The following is a 23,893-nucleotide window of genomic DNA, read 5'->3' on the forward strand; positions in this document are numbered from 1 at the left end:
TATGAGCCACAGACACACTTATAGTCAGAAAGTGGGGGAAATTATGGGGACTTACCATTGGCATAGGCAATTTTCTGATGCTTTCTGGTTATAGTGATAGTAATATATAAAGTATGAATGTTAAATGCTTATTATAATTTACTCTTCCTTTGTCTTAAAATGGTTTTGTTAAAGTTTTACAATGTTTACAATGTTGGAGATATGTTTACAGGAGTCATCATTTGCGATGGGCTGGGCTTGCTGCCACTGCTTCTCCATTATGGCAAAAACACATTGAACACTAGGGAGAATTTCAACTTCTTACTTGACTAAGCTAGCTTTTGATCAACACATAAATGTTTTGTTCTTTTAAGGGTTAAGTCATACATCCCTCTTTCACTCAGTTGATAAGCATCATCTTAAAGACATATTTTTTTTTTTTCAAGTTAACTATTTTTTTAAAGTCCTGGCAGGTCCACCCTAATAAAATTTAAATTGGGCCACAAGTATTAGCACTATCTTGTGTTCCTATGATGAACAATGAAATGTGTGATGAAGCCCCACCATGGCAGAATTAGCTTTGAAATGCCAGAAAGAGCAGAGATTGTCTCTGACGGCTAAGTGTGATACAAACTGCTGACTCTTCTCTTCATCCTCTCTGGGACTGGCAGAAATTGCTTCCTATGTCCATCAGGCAGAGCACAGTGGACAAGAGTGTCATCAGTCAGGGGACAGCATTGCTCTACTTTCTCAAGCTACTGATACTACTTATGGAGTTGACCTATGCTTAGAAATCTGTTTTCAATTATTTTATGTTTCAAGAAAAACAAAATGCCCTTCATCCAAACCAAAGTGAAGTCACAAGCCTGGGCACAAAGTTGAAAATGGCCAATTGAATTACGCTGCATTTGCAGATATGAGTGGAAATATACCAACAGGTAGTGATGTGAACTTGGGCACCGTTTAAGGTAGTATTTTGACATAATTTGGAAATGTACACTGTCTTATATTTGTGGACAGGCATCTGGGTACAAAAGGTTTTTGAATACCAAGAATGTGTGCACCTTTTGAGATAGGAAAAAAGAAACTTACATTGTCTTAAGAGCATACTAATATTACATTAATGGTTATTGAAAAAATTAATGTATAAATAAATATGAAGATGTGACCTACTATACTAAGGAGCTCAATTGTTTAAATATTTCTGTGTATGTACTCTTTCTGAACAGTTTAGGTGCATGTTTTTAGAGTAGTGACTGTGTGTATGGTGAAAATTCAGCAGGCAGGAGTCTCTCCTCCTAACTATCGCCTTCATTCCCATCTCTCATTCTCTAGGAGCGACTAAAATTTTATTCACTTTTAACAAACTGGGCCATATTTTACGTACTGTTTTGCACATTGTTTTATTTAATATTTTGGAGAGTTTTCCACACTTACCCATATTATTGCCTTTACACACATATATTATCTATGTAACTCTTTTATAGTTAACTCTAATATTCTAGTGTGCTATATGGTTTAACAATAATAATTTCCAGTTCCCAACTGATAGGCATTAGGATTGCTTTTGGTACTTTTAAAATTATCGCAGGTTATACAGTTCCACAAAGAACATAATACATTCATTGTGTTTTATCTTTTAGTTATTTATTCATTAATATTAGCTATTGATGACTTACATACTAAACCTTACTATGGGATTAGAAAGGCAAGTAACCCAATACAGTAAGACAATGAATTAGACATAATCCTTCCTCTTAAGATATTTATAATGTTTTTGAGAATAAACAATAGGAAATTAATAAGTTTGAGATCCTACTTGAATATTAAGGAGTTTAGACTTAGTGAGGGGCAGGGAAGTGGGTCCAAATAAGGACAATATTCTAACTTATCTTTAAGCAAATTATTCTGAAATAAATGTAGATGAAGATAAGAGAAGGCCTAGAAATTAGAATACTATTACCTTTTACACATAATAAATATCAAGAATGCCATAATGACACTGGAAATGAAAACTTGTCAGGAGCAGACTCTATGTGGGCTAGAACCATGGAAGGACAAATCCCAAGAAGGAGGGAATATCAAGTGTGTGAAATATCACAGACTAATGGAATCCTTACCATAACCCATCTTTTCTCATCTGCGTGCAAATGAGAATATGCCATTTTTATCTTCATCCAGTTAATAAATATGTATTGCTGGTCTTGCTATACCAGACACTACTATGTGCTGTTGACATAATGGTAAACCAAGTCAATAAGATCCTTACTTTCATGTAGCTTAAAATTTACTCAGAGAGCATCAAATTGAAAGCAATAATGGCACTTCCCATTTTAATCTGAGAGAACCCTCTCTCTGCCATTGTTAGATCATGTGCTTTAGTAAAACTACCCTACCCTCAGCCCTAACACATCAGCCCCTTCTTCCTCCAGTCACAGAGATTGCTTAGAAACCATACTGGCCAATCATTGTTGCTAAGACTTCATTCTGCCTCTTTTATTTCAGCTCTCAGAGAGGCATACTCTCTTCCTTACATGGTGGGAGTCTGAAAGTGTGAAGTACCAAAGTCATGGCAGCCATCTTACAACATGAAATCAGCCATGACTGTGATTTGAACAACAGTTCTCAACAAAAAGTACAAGGCAGACCCAAGAGTTACAGAGAGCCATATCCTAATGATATCATTTGAGTCTGGTCAAGCTCTCACCAAAGCTATATTTCTTCCTAAACTTTTGGTTTAAGTGAAGCAATAAATTCTATTTCTGTTCAAACCAGATTGGTTTGGATTTTCATTCACTTGTAATCAAAATCTGACCATTACAACTCAGATCTAAAAAATGCCCTGTCCTTTTTTCCCCCAGACAGCAAAATATTTTGAAATTACTTTCCTCTAAACAGTTTATTGCAAAATTATGGTATATTGCAAAATTTAAAGCAATTGAAATCTAAGAATGATATTTCCATGGAAATAATTAAATGAATATCTATAGAAAATTATGGGTTTTTCAGTCTGTTTTAAATTATTGTAAAAAGTTCACAGCTACATGTTTTTAAATTACCAGAATTTAGAAGAGCCTGCTATTTAAGCTATTATAAATGTATGTTTATTTCTTTTCTGAAGTAGCAAGAATGTTATGAGTAATTATTTTATTGAAAAAAATCATTGATGTTTGTTGTTTATTTTTAGTTAAAATATTTAAAAAATAGCTCTTGTTTTTAGAACTCGTGTTTTAGTGCAGAAGGTGAGCATAAAAGCCACTGAATGCACTGAAATCAATACATATATTGCCTTAATATTTATCCTTGACCTCCACTGTGCCGCAGCAGGTTGAGCACAACTCTGTGAAGCTGTCTGCAGCCTCTGCAGTGTGGGTTCGATTCCCAGCAAGCCAGGGAGATTCCCACATGGCATGTCATACCTCTCCTGTCTGGCCCACTGCTCCCCTCAGCAGTGCCTTTGGTCTGTCTGCCTCTTCTGCTCCCCGCTCTGTCTCTGGTGAATTCTCTCACCCTACTGTGCCTCTGACCTGTACCCTAGTTTTTGTATAAAAATAAATAAATCTTATAAATAAATAAATCTTTAAAAAATTATTTGTCCTTATCTTTTTAGCATTTTTCACTTGACTATATTAACAGTCTTTCAATGACCACACTGATAGAGCAATTTGTGGAACTTTCTCATACTGTGTATTGACATCATTCAGAATCAGCTTGGAAATGCTATAGTAAACATAATCAGACTTTCAGAGCTGAGTAAATACAGTGATACCTCCCTAACCAAGATTTTCCTCCCATGTAATTATAACTTGCACAGCCTTACTTATGTATTTTTTAAACAACCCTAATGATTTCAACTCCACTATTCTATATTGTTTTCTTTTGGGGATAGTTAGAAAAAGAAGGTACCTGCATTTGGCCATAGAAAAGAAATATATGTTGCAGAGATTTTGTTTTCCCAAATGAAGATTCAAGAGAGAAAGTAAAATGTAAGTTATCACCCAGACTTTTCTTAACCCAATTTTAACATATAAAGTATAAGATCAAGAAACTACTTTTTACAACTTCATAGGATTTCAAGAAAAGCAAATGAAACCATTTTTGTGAACAGGATCTTTAAGAATTCTACAGTCAGTTACACCACTTGTTTGCGTTTTCTAGAAGCAGGGCCCGTTGGGTAGGTTGTACATTGCTCAAATTGTCATATCATATCACATAAATTTTTATATCTGTGCCAATACATTTCTTAACAAATAGCCATAAAACAAGCATAGTTCAGATTAAACTCTATGTTATGGCAGATTTCCAACAGGAAAGGATGTCTTTTTCTAATTTTCACTAAGATTGTTTATATTATGAAAGAGAAAGCATTGCCCTGGCCTCCTTTCTATAATACTTGAACCTGAGGAAATACTCCTGCCTGAACTATCCTTCTTGCCCTCCTTTCCTGTATGCTGCTCAGATATCACATGAGATGTCATCCTCTCCAGGAAGTCATTTTAAGGCTCCCCTTTTACTCGACCCTTTAGGAATACATGTTTATCCCTATGTTTTCTCTTATAGTGACTTGGTTGGTTATTCAACTCCCTCAAATATACCATGAACAACTGGAGCAGAGAGTGTGTGCCTTCAGACTTAGCACATCTTAGATCCCATATATATTTAAAGAATGAAATGTGGGTCTGACTTCTAATGTTGGGTGTGCTGCTTATTTGCTTGGTAAGTTTGAGAAAATTGATTTCTCCCTATCCCACTTTCCTGTTAGAAAAATAGAAGTTTGAATCAGCCAATCCATTAATGAGAACATTTAGATTGGAAAATATACCATACATTTTTTCTAAATTAAAAATATTTTAACTTTGCTGTTAAAATGGAAAGAAAAGGTTGGAGGAACATTTTGGTGGTTGAAACTGAAATATGGATGAAATATGTGTGTGCATATGTGTGTTTCCTTCTTAACATTTAACTTCCCTGACCAGCTTTGAGTTTTCTAACAAATGATTACAGTAATGAAAATGCTTGGCAAGTGAAATCTGGTTATTTTACAGTGGTTTAACATTTTCCAATTGCCAAATGTAATAGGTGTTTGACATTGCACATAATTCACTGAATATTTCCTTTTTACTACAAATTTATGGATTAAGCTCCAGGGTAAATGGCTTCAACACACAATCTCACTATTCTTGAACTGGAGAATAGTGGAGATCCATACAATTATCTCATTAATTTGAAAGTCAATATGTGGAATTCAAGTGCCAATTCCTCTTGGGAAGCAGTGTTCTTAATCTTAGTCATCTTGAGGATTTTAGATTGTGTACAGAGCAGCGTACCATTGGAATCTGAGTGGAAGTGGCAAAAAAGTGAAAGAGGCTATTGGAATCAGAAAATGATGGTAGGAAGGAAAGAAGTGAGTCACAGAAAGCAGTTGTTGAAAGATGCTAAAACTCTTGATGCCTGAAGATTTGACAGTCTATGCAATATCACAAAAGTGATGTTGATCACTATTTTCTAATTCATTCTTTGTGATGCTTACAGGACATGAATGCTGTTGCAACCCCTACCAATTCTGATATACTGTTCTGCAGGTTGATTTCAGTGGAATCTATGGCCTTCTGTATATCCCCACTATGTAAAATTTTGTTGAGCTTTATTTTCTGTAGGTTCTATTGTAAAAGCAATGTTTTTTCCCCAAGTTAAAAATTAAAATATAACCTGACTGTACCCAGTGCATGTATAAACAAAACAAACAAATAAATAAATAAAACATGCCTCTATTAAAAAAAAAATAGAATATAACATTGACTCTATTTCCCATACACAAACATACTCTTCCTACAAGTATGAGATTAAAGTACCTTTTTAGAGGATGTGGTCCCCCTAATTGAAAATCACAGATTTGTTGGATGTTGAAGATGCTATGTGGAATGTGGACAATTACAACTGAAAAAAGAAAATCCAACTGAGCTACCTACATTTTATTTAGAATGATCTCTTGAATTGTTGAGAGGTTCATCTCAAGTGCAATGAACACAAATCCACTGACAGGTTAGTCATACATATTTGTAATTTCATAATTTCAATTGTTACACATGACAGCATTAGTCATAAACACATCTGATTTAGTGAAGAGAAAGGAACAGATTTTATTACCAAGTCACCGTATATAGAAATAGGCATGTAGTCACCTGCTGCATAGTTGAATAAATCAATGATTTTTAAAGACCTGTCAGTAAATCAGTGCCAGACTGACTAGAGAAGAGTAACCCTTGGAGCTTGAGGATTGAGGATCTCCCCAATCCCTCTAAATGAGAATCTTTATGGGAGGAATCCAGGAAACTTTATTTTTAAATAAACTTGATGGACCTCCCCGGTGGGTGGTGCAGTAGTTGAGCGCTGGATTGTGAAGCTGCACGCAGCCTCTGCAGCGCCGGTTCGATCCCCAGCTGCTCCCAGGCCTCTCCTGCTGCCCGCTGCTCCCCTCAGCAGTGTACTTCGGTCCTTCTGCCTGCTCCGCTCCCCGCTCTGGCTCTGGTGAATTCTCTCACACTCCCACGCTTCGGATTGTACCCAGTGTTCGTATAAATAAATAAATAAATCTCCAAATCCTTCAAATATAAATAGATAGATAGATAGATAAAATAAACTTGGTAATAATTCATATGACCAAGTTTGGGGACCACTAGACTAAACCACATATTAGTGTGCACTGACCCTCTCTTCAACCATGGTATCACTTGTAAGTAATCCTCTCTTTTTGGAAAGGACCTGAAATGTTTGATAATAGCAATTCTCTGGACAAAGTGAGCATTAGTGGATAATGAAGTTCAGCATTACATCTGCTGCTTCAGTTTGTTTTACTTTAATTTTGTTCATTTTTTTTTTATATATACCACATTTGAGTGAAATCACGCCATGTTTCTCTTTCTCCATATGACTTACTTCACTAAGTATAATACCTCCTAGATCCATCCATATTGCCAATGGCGGGATTTCATATTTTTAATAACTGAGTAACATTCCATTGTGTATGTACACCACAGCTTCATCTGTCATTAGTCACTTAGGTTGTTTCCAGTTCTTGGATATTATAAATATTGCTACAATAAACATGAGAATGCATATATCTCTTCAAATTAGTGTTTTTGTATATTTTGATAAATTCCCAGAGGTGGGATAACTGAATTGTATGGCATTTCTATTTTTAATTTTTTGAGTAATCGCCATACTGCTTTTTATATGGTTGTACCAATGTACATTTCCACCAACAGTATATAAATGTTCCCTTTTCTTCACATCCTCTCCAATACTTGCTTTTTTTTTCTTTTGGATGATAACCATTCTCACAACTGTGAGGTTATATCTCAATATCATTTTGATTTGCATTTCTGTAATAATAAGAGATAGTGAACATCTTTTCATGTGCTTACTGGTCATCTCTATGTCTTCTTTAGAGAAATATCTATTCGGATTATCTGGGCTTTTTTTTCATAATTGTTGAGTTTTATAGGTTCTTTGTGTATTTGTATATTAATCCCTTGACAGATGTATGTTGTGCAAATATCTTTTCCCATTCTGTAGGAATCTTTCTGTTTTGATGCAAGTTAGATTCTTTACGTTTTTAGTTTGTTTGTGTATGAGGACTCAATTCTAAACGTAAGAGGAAAAAAGCAAAAAGAAATACTAATCTAAAAGTGATCTTTTCATTCAATGTACTGATATCTCAAAAGATAATGGGATTTGGGGAGAAGCTTAATTTTCAGACTGTTAATCTATTTCAGGAAAACCTTGATAGATTTGAAGTTTAGTAACTGTGCATGAAAAATGATTTCAAAATAGTCTTTAGTAGGGGCTACTTTTTTTTTTTCTCCATGAGAATGTAAACTTTATCAGAATGTTAATTTACTCATTCATCAATGAATATATTGAGTGTCTCTTATGGACCAAGCACCCTGATTAGCCAGAATTGAACTCATTACTTTAAATACAATCTATATTATGAAAACTCTAATACTTATATCTCCAACCAAGATCTCTTTCCCAAACTGCAGACTATATCTACTAGCCCATTTGAAATATCTAATCAGAATCTCAACTAACATATCCAAAAGCTAATCTATCCCCAAGTGGTCCTCCCACACATTTCCCATCTCAGTGAATGACATATCCATCTTTCCAGTTGCTTGGGCCCAAAACAAGTCATTTTCAGTTCTCTCTCTTTTTTTTTCTTCCTCAAAATCCTCATGGAAATTGTCTTTGAATTCTGTCAACTGGTCCTATAGAATATATCCATAATCCTAATATTTTGCACCACCATCTCTTTTTTAGTTTTCTCTAAATATACCCACTTGCTTATTCATGGTTTATTCTCACTATAGTAAGCAAAAGGATCTTTTAGATGATCAGATGATTCCACCTTTTAACTTAAAATCCTTTGGCAACCTCTTTTTATATTCACTCATAGTGACCAACAGTGCCCACAGTCTGCCCTGATCCATGTCATTCTATGCCTCATTTCCCAAAATTCTGTCCTTCAGTCATTTATTCCAGCACACGGTGGACTACTCTGTTCCTGATTCATCAAGGATGCTTTTCTCACAGGACCTAATATACTTGCTATTATATCTATACAGAATGCTTTTCATCCTTACCCCCTCTGGACTTGTATTTTATTTTACTTGTCTATTTTGTTTAATTCTGATTTCTTGCCATTACAATATAATCTCTATGCAGATTGGGATTTTGTTGATTTTGTTGACTGTTGGTTCTCTTACACCAGGAGTAATGTGAGCTACAGGGCAAGCACTCTATAAATGAATATGAATTAGTAAACACCTCTTTCCTTTTTCTAATCTGTTCTTTTTGCTTTTAAATGTAGTTAATTCTGTATTTCTTTAGAAATGTGTCTTATTTTCTAATACATGAAATGTAAATTACTAACCAGCTCTTTCAACACCACCTTTGGGTGAAGCTTTGTGAGGTTTCCTTGTCCTCTAGTTATCATTACTAGAGTCTATCTGTTCCTTGTACTTCTTTTATTCTCTTTGTATTATTAGGGCTTTGTTAATATGTTTTAACAACACATAGAGTTTGTTATATTTTTCTTCTCTTCCCACATCTGTCATTCTTCTATGTATTCTTAGACATATACCAAGTCATTCATACTACATCTTGGTCAGTCCAGTAAAAATAAGCAGGACCTATTTTAGACAGTTTCCTCAGACTATATTTCCCACTTACATATTCTCTTAATTCCTAGGATTTGGGGATTTCTGGCATGCTTCTTGGGTTTTGAGATCTTCTTCCCTTTATTTTACTACCATTTCTGCCTGCTTTCCTGATATTGAACTTTATCACAGTTTCCAATTCTTGATCATTTGTTTTTGGAGTCTACCATTATTTCAGGCAAGATGTTTTCTTGTTTTTATATAATCATGTCCCTTCCCTGATATTCCAAGAATGAGCAGTGATGACAGCCTCTGGACATAGTCTTGAATAGAAGCAAATATGATTATTCCAGAAACAGTTCTCATTAAAGGTAGGATTGAGGCCTCTCCAGTGGTGCAGCAGGTTGAACGCATGCTGTGAAGCTATCTGCAGCCTCTGTGGTATGGGTTGGATTCCTGGCTGTCAGGGAGATACCCACATGGTGCGGCAGACCTCTCCTGTCTCGCCCATTGCTCCCCTCAGCAGTGCTTTCGGTCCGTCTGCCTGTTCTGCTCCCCAATGTCTCTGATGAATCCTCTCACCTTCCTGTGCCTCTGCCCGTACCCCAGCTATTGTATAAATAAAAAGTAAATCTTTAAAAATATAGATAGTATTGAGTATTTGTGTATTCACTGCCATTGTGAATAAGCTTTATTTCATTATGTCTATGGGTAATACAGGAGATAGTATGTTTTGTACTTTAGGAGAAATTTGTAAATTTTATTGACATCTGGGAAACTTTTAAAATTCTTAATTATAAAAATATTTAAAGCTAATTTTCAGAATTATTACCATATGCAATAATTTTTTTTCTGTGTACATTTGTGTACATCCTTTACAATGACTATTTAAGAGCTATAGAAGAGCTTCTTTATAACAAAGAATTCTGTATAGCAAAAATAATATAGAATAATAAATAATTATCAAAGTTGCATAAAAACAAGAATCATGATTTAATGAGATATATTCCAATATTTGTTGTATGTGTTCTGCATATATATTCGTCAGTCTAATTTATAGGATATACAATATCACCCATATTATTTCATTATTTTCTCAAGCACCACATACTATTCCCGTACATAATGCATATTTTAAATCAGAAATAAACAAATTTAAAATGCTTTCTTTTTTTATTTATATTCCCCATACAATTGCAACCCTCTTATTTTGACTCCATTCCCTCCTTTCCCTGTCCTCCCCCCCATGGTGTGTCTCTGGTTCATAGTTGCTTGTTGATTTTGATTTTTTCTTTCTTATATTCTTATTCTTTTTCCTGGTCCTTTATTTAGGTTTTCTAGATTCCTGCTATGAGTGAGACCATACGGTATTTTTCTTTTTCTTTCTGGCTTATTTTGCTGAGCATGATCCCTTCCATCTCCATTCATGTTTCTGCAAATTGCATGTGTTTATCTTTTTTGATTGCTGAGTAATATTCCATTGTGTATATGTACCACATCTTCTTGATCCAGTCTTCTATTTTTGGGCATTTGGGTTGTTTCCAAAGCTTAGCTATTGTAAATAGTGCTGCTATAAACATAGGAGTGCAGGTGCCCTTTTGAATTAATGTTTCTGTGTCCTTTGGGTAAATATCTAGGAGTGGAATTGCTGGATCATATGGAAGCTCTATCTTTAGTAGGTTGAGGAATCTCCACACAGCTTTCCATAGTGGTTGGACCAGTTTGCACTCCCACCAGCAGTGCAGGAGAGTTCCTTTTTCTCCACATCCTAGCCAACATTTGTTGCTAGTTTTTTTAATATGTGCCTTTCTCACTGGTGGAAGATGGTATCTCATTGTAGTTTTGAGTTGGTTTTTGTGCATTGTGTGGGGTAGTAGTCTAGTTTCATTCTTTTGCATGTAGTGACCCAGTTTTCCCAGCACCATTTATTGAACAAACTTTCTTTGCTCCAGTGCATATTCTTTGCTCCTTTGTCAAAGATTAGTTGACAATAAATCTGTGGGTTTATTTCTGGTTTTCTATTCAGTTCCATTGGTCTGTGTGTCTGTTCTTGTTCGAAATCCATGCAGTTTTGATGATTATGGCTTTGTAGTATAGTTTGAAATCTGGGAGAGTGATGCCTCCATTCTCTTGTTTTTTTTTTCAAGAGAATTTTGGCTATTCGGGGTTTTTGGTGGCTCCATATGAATTTCATCAATATTTTTTCTATTCCTTTGAAGAATGACATTGAAATTTTAATTGGAATAGCATTGAATCTGTAGATTTCTTTTGGTAGGATGGCTATTTTGATAATGTTAATTCTTCTGATCCATGAGCAGGGAATGTCTTTCCATTTCTTTGTGTCTACTTCTATTTCTTTTAACAGTGTTTTATAGTTTTCTTTATATAGGTCCTTTACTTCTTTTGTTAGGTTTATTCCCAAGTATTTGATTTTTTTTGTTTCAATAATAAAAGAAATGATTTTCTTGATTTCTTCTTCTTCAGATTTATTGTTTGTGTATAGGAAAGCTACTGATTTTTGCGTGTTGATTTTGTATCCTGCCACTTTACTAAACTGATTGATTAGTTGAATTAGTTTTTCTGTGGAGTTTTGGGGTTCTCTATGTATATTATCATATCATCGACAAATAGTGATAATTTGACTTCTTCCTTACCTATTTAGATTCCTTGTATGTCTTTCTCTTGTCTTTTTGCTCTGGCTAGGACTTCCAGTATTATGTTGAAAAGCAGTGGTGAGAGTGGACATCCTTGTCTTGTTCCAGATCTTAATGGGAATGCTTTCACCTTTTCACCATTGAGAATGATATTGGCTGTGGGCTTGTCGTATATGGCCTTTATGATGTTGAGGTATGTTCCTTTTATCCCAAGAATTTCAAGGGCCTTTATCATAAATGGGTGATGTACTTTATCGAATGCTTTCTCAGCATCTATGGATATTATCATATGGTTTTTATATTTCTTTTTGTTGATGTGTTGGATTACATTGATTGATTTTCAGATGTTGAACCATCCTTATGACCCTGGAATAAATCCTACTTGGTCATGGTGAATTATCTTATGGATGCATTGTTGGATTCTGTTGGCAAGTATTTTGTTGAGGATTTTTGCATTAGTGTTCGTTAGGGAGATTGGCCTGTAATTTTCTTTTTTTGTGCATCTTTGTTGGGTTTTGGTGAAATGTTGAAATGTTGAAATTAGTGAAATGTTGGCTTCGTAGAACCTATTTGGTAGTTGTCCTTCTTTTTCAATTTTTTGAAAGAGTTTGTGTAGGATAGGCACTAATTCACTGCTGAACATTTGGTAGAATTCATAACAAATTTAAAATGTTAATGGAAATAACACTTCGAAATTTTTTTTTTTCACATCAGTATTGCATTTCCCATTATCAATGTCTCAAGAGAAAGACTTGGAAATAGTCCATGGAGCACTTGGTTGCTTTTCTGAGTTGGGAAAGCCTCAACAAGAAAGCTGTTTTTGGATAACTTGAAGAGGTCGAATGGCATGGGTAGACTATTCTAATATTAAGAAATTGTGACCCTCAAGATGGAAGAATTAAAGGTTGATGGCAGAAAAATAGTCTCCTAGGGCCGTACCTTCTCTTTTAACCCAAGACTGTTGGAGAATGAAAAATGTTGCCAGAGAAAATCTTATAATCAAAATTCATAACATAGAAATGGGCAGGCCCATCAGGAACATACTGGATACCTTATTAAGTAGTCAATACAATTCTATGAGCATGGCAGTTTAAGTGTGGGGGAAAGGGATTGAAATAAGGATTTTTTAGAATGTTTTGACAGGAAACATCCCTAGTGCGCAAGCACACATATGCACACACACACACACACACACAACTAATTCTGCTTTTGTTACATTAGGAAAATTGCATTCTTTAAACATACAACAGTTGATGATAGAGCCAGATGGCAAAAAGCATATGGAGTTGGAGAAGGATACAGTCTAAGATTGAAGATTTGCCATGGAAAAATCCAAATGCAGATCAAGGGGAAAAAAATCAGCAAAATTTTTAACCACCTATTGTTTGTAATCTGTTTAAGAGACAAGATATCCTATATACTGTGAAAACAGACATTATTCTGAAAGCAAAATGGGTTATAAAATCCATTTCTTTCTTGTAACTACCTGTATTAACAATAATCAATTGTATTGATTCGTGTTGTCTAGCTAAACATACCTAACACAAACCCTTTCCCAGGACTGAGAGTTACTAAGTTCACTCTCTCCAAATTCTCACTAACATCAATCACAGATTGACACAGAAACATTTGTGACTTTACCTCAGGTACTCTCTTGGTTTAAAAGTACTTTATTTTACATCTCTGAGTACAGCTTTGTTTTGGGAAAAACATGAAGAGTTTTTATGTTTTTGAGGGGGGAAGGGGGTTGTGTGTGAAGGAAAGGGCTCATTAATAAACAGTTCATTTTAAGAATTCAAAGAAAGCTATCCAAAAATTACAGCATGATGATAAGCTGACACATTGTTTTGTCTAAATAAATCCATGTGTTGGAGCACAGATTCTAGGATATCTTCCAAAGCAACAGACCTTTGGTGTTGCCCCCATTGCGTGCATGCACATCTGCTGAGCCAGCATGCTATGCTGCTTTAACTCAAAAGAGTCGTCCGTATCCAGGCATTAAGTCACTATACTGGACACGCACCACTGGAATGCTGTGACCTACATACCGTGTATGTGGTTTACATTTTCAGTAACTGGGAGGCAATTTAATTGTCTGACTCAATTACAGTAAGTGAGAGCCAGACTGCCAACTCTTCATTCACCTCACTGAAAACGGACCCCTCAAAGTCAAGCCAAATTCTTGAAGAAGAAGCTGGGTCAGCAGAGCTGCTGCTGAAGTTCATGTGTTCCAGTCTGTATCTTGAGAAAGCTGTTGGTTTTCCTTGATCCTTTATTTCCAACTCTGGCTCTCTGAAACTGGTCAAACTCTAGGATCAACATTACAATTGAGTTTGACTCTAGTATAATGGGGATCCTATTTTGGGCAACTATTTCTTCGATTAAAGCCAAAAGAAACATTGCCCAATAGGAGAACCATAATAAAACTGGGTTTTGATTAAGTTGGGAAGTGTACATTTTCTAAGCAGCACTGATATGCTTGGAATTCTACATTCATCTTACTCTCTAATGGAAAGGGGTGGTTTGGGCTCTAGGAACTAGACAACCTCATGTTCTTTCTGCTCAACTGCCTCAAAAGCTGATTTTTTTCAAGAGAGTCCTTTGACCTTCCAAACTGGCTTCTGGTGAGAAGATGCAGAGTGTGCTTAGATGCAGAGTGTGCTCTGAGCAGAATGTACTCAGAGAACTGCCACTTAGTGAGAAATAGCCCATCAAGAAACAACTACTGTAATTCTCAATTCCAAATAGAGCAACAAGAAACTGCTCAAGTCTTTTTGGAATATGCCAAGTAGTAGGTATTAGGTTGAAAATTTTCCTCTCTTTTGAAAACTATGTTAAAAGATAATGGAGATCATTGTCAGTGGGTGTGCTGATTTAGTCTAACATCTACTATGAGAAACCCTGGAGGAATGCAGATAAAATTCTGGTAAGAAAAGTAAAACCAGAGTGAGAGGAGATCCTTTTTTATATATCTGCCCTGAGAGCAAATATTTCTGCAGTATTTATAGCAACTGTGAAAATCCCTGCAACTTGATAATAAGCAGGTGGATCCACTGACACTTCTTAAAAGTAGTAATCATTATGATGGAAACTTGTTTCTCTTTCTCCCACAAGCTGAGTTTGTGCAGTAAAAGGGAGACACATATTGGGGTAGAAGAACGGCCATGGGAGAATAATCTGACTGAGACCAATGCTTTATATATATTTATTTATTTTTTCTCAGAAGGAGAAAGACAAATACTGGATGATTTTACTCAGGTGTAAGAGACACAAACAAAGGAACTGATGAAACTATACTGAAACAAACTCTAGAAATATTACTGTAGAATTGAAGCTACTAGATAGGGAGGTAGAGTGAGGTAGGGAGCAGGCCCGATGGTCTGTGTTCAAGGAATGTGGTGGGGGGCATGTTCTGGTGACATGCCCCTCAGGAGGTGTGAACTTACTCCCCTAAATCATATGTAGTGTTGTAAACCAGTGTCATCTCAATAAAAAAATAATATGGTAAAAGCAGTATAACATAATATGTACCATTTAACCCTTTTTAAGTGGAAAGTTCAGTTGTATTAAGTACATTCACACTGTTGTGAAACAAATCCCTAGAACTCTTTTCATCTTAAACTGAAACTCTATGCTCATTAAAGAAGTCCTTTTTGTTATGTTTTCAAAGAGACATTATATATTAGAAATCATCAGATCTGTAAGTATATAACAGTAAATTTATATTTTTAACCCAATAATATATCTATATGTGCACTGGAAAGTTTTTAAGATTTTTAGCTAATTACTGCTTAAATTATTTGAAAGGTTAATATACTGATGAAATGTAAATCTGAGCAGTGTATTTTTCTTATGTATTATCAATGTCTTCAAGATCACATGGCTATCTTTGAAAGACCAGTGGGCCAAAAATTAGCATAATTTAAATTACATGACAGTTTGTCTACTTAAAATATGATATAAAAGGATGTAATAAAAGACAATAAACTTGGAAAATAGATAAGCTATTGCCCATTACCACCAAAGATTGGAAGTTTTTCTTTCATATGAGGAGAATCTTCACTTGCCTTTACCTCAAGTACATGTTATAAATAGTATCTTACCATTTCTTAACAATTCATTAATGTTAAGAGTATTTTTAGGAATGCTGTACTTGGAAAGACAGTCTTAGGATAAATAGGTCCACAGAGTGGTAGGCAAGGGAAGGGTGGTTGGGAAAGTGCCCTAGGCACCGGATGAACCTGGGTTTGGACCCAGGTTCTGTCATTTTGTAACCATTAGCTATACTTTTCCTTAGTTTCCTCATCTTTAAAATGGGGCAAGGGGATAGATAATAAAATTCACTTAAAGATTTTAGCATAGTGCAAGGTACACATGAAATAGTTAATTAAAATCACTACCTTAAAAATAAGCAAATGATCATGTGTACACACACAAACACACACACTCACACCATCCTTTATTCATGTCTTAGTTCTAGGATCTCCTTGTACTTCTTTAACATATGGATCTGTTACAGTCCTGTTCTTAGATACAATTTAGAAAACACTGGGTAGGTGAAGTAGGGGACCATGTATAGAATGTGAATTCAGGGATCCTGGGAGATCCCATCTCACATTTTAAGGGCTGATGTTCCAATTACTATCAGCTAAATCTCATTCAGTGTCAATTAATTGTTCTTAATAAAAGTCTTTTCTTTCTCTTCACTTCTTCCTTGTCCTCTCTCTTTCCTTATCTAGGGTGTCCAGATGGGTCTCCCTAAGTACCTAGATATGGTAGGAAGCTGAAACAAGCTGCCCAGGCTTCATGTTTATGGAGCATATCTGCAAAGTGAGCACTACTGTCTGCCACTCATTCTTTAATGTTAAGACAAAAATACATTTTTAGGAATGTATTTTAAGATCTAGCTGATCACAATGTCTTCTTCATTTTTGTATGTTTCTAATTTTTTTAAACAGTTAACACAAATCACTTCCATAACTAGAAAAACAATCTTTAAGGAAAAGAAAGAAATGGAAGGCATGATTCAGAAAATCCTAATCCAGGACAAACATATTTGTTCTCTTTCTGCTGCTTCTACCATAATTTCTAAGTCTCTTGGGTGTATGGAGAAGTGATCACTTGGGAATTTGGGTTATGCATTTCGTTGTTTTTATTCATCATGACATTACTGACAGTTTTTCTTGGGGGGGGGAAACATTCTGATTTTTTTTGTAACATTCTGTTTACAATGGCACATAACACACTTTGTTTGTTTTTTTTTTCCTTCCTGGGGTTTGTTCAGATTGTGAATTACAATTCAAATTAGATAAAAAATTGTTTCATATCTTCATTTGTGTTTTGGCCTCAAAAGTTTCCTTATCTGTTTACTTTTTCCTTGTCTGCATATGGCATTCTAAGCTACTACCTGCTTTACCTTTTACCTGATTTCTATGGAATCCTTCAGTATGCCAGACCAATTTATCATGTTCGTATATCAAAGTATATTTAAGTATAATGTCACATTGATTTATCAAATGAATACATGTAGATATTAAAAGTAGTTTCTGTAAATAACATGCTAAAGATTAAATTTACAAATATCTTTTCAGAAATCAACTTAGAGAAGCAATTTCTCCAGGTCATGGTTCCTTTCTTGAAACACTTCTGTGTTCACATAGAGCCATTTGAAGAAACTGTAATAGAAAAGTTAGGACTTTCCCAATGAGAAAAAAAGACATTATTTACATCAGTTGTTCCATATGCCTGTGTTGTCAAGCCTAATAATTTATTGATTAACTGTTATTGACTGCCTGACTAGATGTTTCAGGAAACACATCATCTTATGTCACAGTGGTTCAGTCCTTCAATCCATTTTCTCACACTGCTTTGAACTGGCTTTTCCTTTGTGACACAAGATCATTCGGTCTCAGTTGGCCTGTCATTAAAGACAATGAAGATACCATCAGCACATATCTGGGCTCTCTCATCAAACAGGTTTAGGGAAAAGCAACATGTTTTATAAACTCAGAAAAACTCTTCTGAACTCAGCACTTCCCTGACTTTTGGCAGAACCATTGTGGGATTTCTAGGTGAAGACGTTTTCATTATCCCTCTGCTGGTGTACCTGGAAACACAGTCTCTCTCAGGGGCTCAACTTCTTGTATACTTCCTCCTCAGATATTTTTTACTCGAAACTTACTTTACCTGAAGAGGACAAACTCTGTTATCACAGAAATGGTTGGAGTCCCTCTTCCATTGTGACAGGTTTATTTCCAACTTACTCACAAAAGATCAAAGCATGAAATGCAAGTGACTAGCATTACTCATAAATCTGAGTAGCAACTTTCACACTCAATTTCTAGATATTTAGAAAAGAAATGAAAGGGAGTGGAAGAGATTCGCAGTAGGAAAATTTTGATGAGTGGCTCTTGAACTAAGTAGGAAAGCTTCTGCTCTCTTTACAGAGACTTTCCAAATCCACAAAGGCACATATTGAATATATTATGGGCTATATTCCCATCCTTTTCCTGACTATTGACACATAAGATGATACTTTTCCTTCCTTTGCTTCTCGAGTCCTTTTAAGTACTGATGGTTCTTTCTTTGTCCACACGTGTGCAACAAAAACTAGTCTTCCTTGTGCTGTTTTTCCAGAGACAGTCTCTTCAATTTGCCTTATACATGACAAGTGTCATTGTGTGGATCATTCCACTAGAAGATGGGACACCACACACTTTCAAAATCTATTTGGAGAACCTCCACATAAGAGCAATAAGTGAACAAGAAAATGCAAAATTAATTAAAATAATGAAAAATTTGGAGCATATATACACTAAATTTATGTTAAAATGCTGTGATGATTTACCATGTTATTAATTCGTATGTTGTAGCAAAGCACACTTACTCTCTTTCTATGTCAGCTTCTATACAGTTATACTGTTATATTTTAACAGTTTTGACGTGCTTTGCTGAGTAGACTGAGATGATCTCCAGAGCAGTGAAATGGGCCTGTTCTTCCTTTGTTTAAGAGTACTTTGCATGATCCTTGGCAAAGATTAAACAGTGAAATGAACATTGGTTGAGTGAATAAAAAATAGGTAGATGGATGTACGGCTATACACATATATATAATGCTATAATCATGACTATTAAGCAAATATGGGAGAGTTTACTAGGCTTTTCCTAGAGAATGTTTTAGGATTAGTCATGACATAGATAGAATGATGATATAGTACGATACAGCAGGATTTCTTAACAAGGTCTAGGTAGACATTTTGGACAGAAGAACTTTTGTCCTTTCATGTGAATTGTAAGATGTTCAGCAGCATCCCTGGCCTCCATCCAGTAGATGACAATGACAATATTACTTAAAATGTAACCATTGTAGGGGCGGGGGAGCTTAATGAATTTGGTGAATGGGGTCTCTAATATCTTTGTAACTTCCTGTTCATCTATAATTGCCGCATTATGAAAAAATTAACAAATATTTGCATCCTCTATCACATGGTGTTAAATTAACTTTTGGGAGTAGGCTCACAGTGAGGAGATTAAATATATTTTTTTTCCTTCTGGTGTATAGGAAGTATATTTAAAATATTTTTGTAAAGGTAACATTCTTTATAAGACTACAAGTGACTCAGAGGTCTAGGATCACACCTCCTCAGATGCCTGTAACAAACACACCCACCATCAAGTACTCATAGTCCTCAAATGCATGGTACAGAATAGAATTGGACTTTTAGTGATAAACTTAAAGAAGTATAAACACACTTTGATTTTCAAAGATGCACACCTGAAATTTACAATGTTACTTCAACAACATTTTTTTAAAAGAAACAATAGAAAAAATATGAACAGTTTATGTAGCAGGGTTGGTACACCCTAGGATATCACTCACTTGTATATTTACCATGATCCTTGGAATTTTCAGGCATGTGTTAGTTAAGTAGACATTTCATTGTTTACTGCTAGATTTGTATGAAGTGTTTAATTTGGAATTAGTTGAGTAGACATTTCATTGTTTACTGCTAAGTTTGTATGAAGTGTTTAATTTGGAATTTTTCCAGTTATTATAATCCACTTAGATGGACAATTCAGAGCATTTATACTACAAACCATAAAATATGATCAATCTAAAATTTTCAGTCATTTGGAATTACATATGTGAAACAATAAGAAATCCAAGCGCACATTCAATGTTTAATCGATAGAGATGGCATATAAATACACAGACAAATCTGATATAACGTGTTCCATATTGGGAACCCTACAGGATAGTAATATTGCTATTGTCATTTTAGAGAAGAGACAACAGAATCTCAGAAAAGATACTTAACTTGCCCAAGTTCATCCTGCTAGTATGAGGTAAAGCCAGAATGTTAATAAGTAAATAAAGAGTAGCTGGCCTGACACGTGTGCTTGGACACCAGGGATACCATGCATCCCCATTAAGTCTGTGTTCTCTAGACAGAGCAAGATGCATGGATCTATGTATTTCTTAGCCATATTGACTTCATTTCTAAAAATACAGTCAACATTTCACAAAGCATGTGTTTAAATTTATCTATCATTGATAATACTTTTTAAAAGCTATTTTATAGCAATGCCCCAAGTGGAGGAAAATGTGACATTTTCAAGGAATAGGGATTAAGCAATCCATATGGCCAGGTTCCCCCTGGAAATGACACATTCTGGCTCAGTGTTGGATCATGCATCAGAGCTGGGCAGGCTCTAGCACGTGTCCCAGAGCCACTGATGATTGTTTTAGCAGGAGTCACCACCACTTGAGCACATTTAAGCCAGGGGCTTGTGCAAATGAATCCTGGCTCCTCCCCTGTGAATACTGACAGAAGGCAGACTTCATGTCTTCTGATATGGGAGAACATCAGAGTATCATGGTCTTTTTGTCATATGTTCACAAAGTGAGCTGCTTCACAGAATGATAGAACTGGAGGGTATCAGAGAACATTATCTAACTCTTACATTTTCAGTCAAGTCAGGGGAATAAGTGACTGGTTCAAAGACACACAGATAATTAAATGCTGAGTTAGGATGGAAGCTGAGGTCCCCTGACTCAAATACAGTGATTTCAGTCCCCCAAACATCAGCTAGGAAGTATTCTTTTCATTGCAAGTGTGAAAATGTTAACTTCTAAGTGGCTGGGGTTTAAAGGAGAACTGAAGCATTCACAGTAGCAACAAAAGCAAGCATTTCTCTCCATCTTTCACCATCATTTCCCCTAGATTGACTTCGTTCTCTGGCTTTCCTGTGTAGCAAGATGGCTATAGCACCTGTAGCTTCAGTCCTCTTAAGTTCAAGTGCAGAGGAAATGAGAACTTCTCTTTCTTCAGTTTCAAACAATGAGATCATGGGCCTGATTTTAGCTGGCCAGAGTTGGGTTTGTCCCTATACCTGAAAAATTACCAATGCCAGGCCAATTAAAGGCACTGTTAAATGAGGCAGGTTCTTCATGCAAGACCACAGGACTTGAGAGTGGGGCCAGGGTATTTGGGATACTTTCAACAGAAGAGTCAATGAATGGAGAGTGCCAAGATGCCATATAGACAGTATATGAATGTAAACAACATTGTAATAAAGTATGGAAGTGACTTGTGGTCTTTAAAGAAGTGAATAATAGTCTCTTGTCACTTAATGAAGACATATCATGATCGGTGTCACAAAATGTTCTCAGGTTACTTACATTTGATTGTTTTATATTAATTTAAATAAAAAGGGCCATAAAATATTTTTAACAGTGACTAAAAAGCCAAGTGTATTGCAAATTTTGGGGAGGAAGGACAAAATGCAAAAATGTTATCTAGTCTGTATGTTGCGAAAATGATTTCTACTATAATGAGAAGTCATTATTTTCACTTGTTCTAATAGAAAGTATATGTGTGCTGAATATTTGCCATATTTTATCGACTCTCCCACATCCAACACTCAGAGCCATCTTGCTTGACATTCTTTTTTAGTTTTCCATATGTCCATAATTTAACATATTATGTGTATTATTTCTGTGGTTAACTGACTGTGTTCCCTGCTGGAAGTTAAGCTTCCACATGGCAGGGATCTTTGTTCTTTTCAGTGATGTATCTCAATCTCTGGAAGAGTGACCAGCATATAACAAATTAATAAATATTTGTTCAATGCTATAGAGTCTAATATGGTGGCCATTAGTGACATGTGATTTTAAATTTTAAATTAATTAAAATAGTTGATTTTAAAAGTCAGTACATCATCATCTCCTTCCCCTCTTCACTAGTCATATCAGAAACCAAGTAGTACTATGAATAATTTTGCCAAATATCTTCTTTGATGACCTCTCCTAACTCATCTGCACCTATGTTAAAGTAACAATTGAGCCAGGGGATGAAACTCTCTTGTTACTCATTCTCTCTTCCTGTTAGTTTTATATTCCACATTTGACTTCCAGATTTCCATTTGACTTCAGTAGGCCTTGAAGATGGGTCATCACTCTCATTCAGATGAAATTCTTCAGAGTACTTTATTTTTGAAGTTTTCATCAAAATAAAAGTCTACTTAATAACCTTAATATTTTCAAATTTTGTCAATTCGACCCTTGTAAATTAATGTGGTTGCTCTTCGCCCTACTCCCCAAGCAGTGCAGACATGTGTAGGTGTTTAACGAATGTCAACCAAACGTTATGATTTTGGCAATCAATCTGAAATTTTCTGAAAAATGGTTGGTGGAGTTTGTCATATTTGTTATACTTTCAAAATCTCTCTGGCTTGTTCATTAACTGTCTATACCATTGTGTACTTCATCAATATGTTCAATTGCTTCTTATTACTCTTTTTCTCCCTTCTGAAAACACAGAGATGTTGATTCCTCCTGCAGCCTAGTGTCAACAAGATGTCTTGATTTCTTCACTTAAGGCTGGAGAGGAGATTGTTATTTGAGGGCCATGATGTGAGGAAAGGCTAAGAATCAGACCCAAGGGACTCTGCATGTCAAATCTAGGGAGGATGAATTCTGTTGTGCTAAATGCCACTGTGTATAGAGTAACATTTCAAGAAGCTATCTAATGCATAAGCTTTTTGATGTTTTAAAATATAGTGGCTAAAATTAAATGTCAGTTAACTTTTTCAGAAATAAATTAATGGACAGCTAGTTACATTCAAAGTTTTTGATGTATTCAACTTTATAATTGAGGCAACTGCATTAATAAAATGTAATGAAAACTCGTTGAAAGGCAATTTCTGCAAAAGTCTGTCTCTGTTTAGTAAATGGAGCACTGTATCTCAGTCAATAATCTTGGTCCAATAAAGGAACATAAAGAAAAAAATAAAAGAAAAATTGTCCAAATATTAAAAATTTAGACTTAGGACACAAAGGAGCAGGTCAAGTACAAATGTAGGGACTCAATTTAAAAATAAAACATGTAGTAAAAAATAACTTGTATTTTCATAATATCTTTAAGCTTACAGGTAGTTATATAAACTAATATGTCTTGTGTAGAAATATTTACCTGAAGTTCCCCAAGTTATTCAATGTCCTCCTATTAAATATACACTTAAATGTAATGTTCTATACTATAGAAATAGCATGCATGGGATTATACATTTTTACATATGTACTAACTCTTCTGTCTAAAGAAGTGTATGTGTGCATAACAATATCTGGAATTATGTTTTTTAATGTCAGTAATGTTTCTTTCCAAGCAGCATGATTTTAAATTGTCTTTTTCTTTCTGTATTGGTTGGGGATTTTATAGTAAACATGTATTATTTTATTTAAAAACATCATTATTATAAGAAAAATTTCTAAAGGACTAAAGAAGAAAAAGCATAAATAGAGGTCTGTGACAGCATTAACTGGATGTCCCCAGATCTGAAGATGTCTTTTTAGGTTATTTCATTTGCTTATAACTTCATTCCTCAAAGTACAAAGTTACTCAGTAAAATGGTTGTCCTGTTGTCATACGTTAAAGACCTCAGAGAAGGATCATTCCTTACCAACTCCCACTCCTGGAAAAATAAGCAAAGTTCAGATTTCTCTCTGGCATCCAGCAAAATGTTGTGCAAAGCCAGATAACAGATCTGTGATAGTGATCCCATAATATCTTATCATGTGTCCTTTCTGTGCACAGAATT

General features: G+C 35.2%; 1 pseudogene; it reads right to left on the minus strand.

The window, feature by feature from the left end:
• Positions 1-22,005: 22,005 nt before the first annotated feature.
• On the minus strand, positions 22,006-22,706 carry LOC119251470 (protein SET-like; annotated as a pseudogene).
• Positions 22,707-23,893: the final 1,187 nt, after the last annotated feature.

This window comes from Talpa occidentalis, unplaced genomic scaffold, assembly GCF_014898055.3.
Source record: "Talpa occidentalis isolate TD23 unplaced genomic scaffold, MPIMG_talOcc4v2.1 talOcc4.2, whole genome shotgun sequence".
NCBI classification, from domain to species: domain Eukaryota; kingdom Metazoa; phylum Chordata; class Mammalia; order Eulipotyphla; family Talpidae; genus Talpa; species Talpa occidentalis.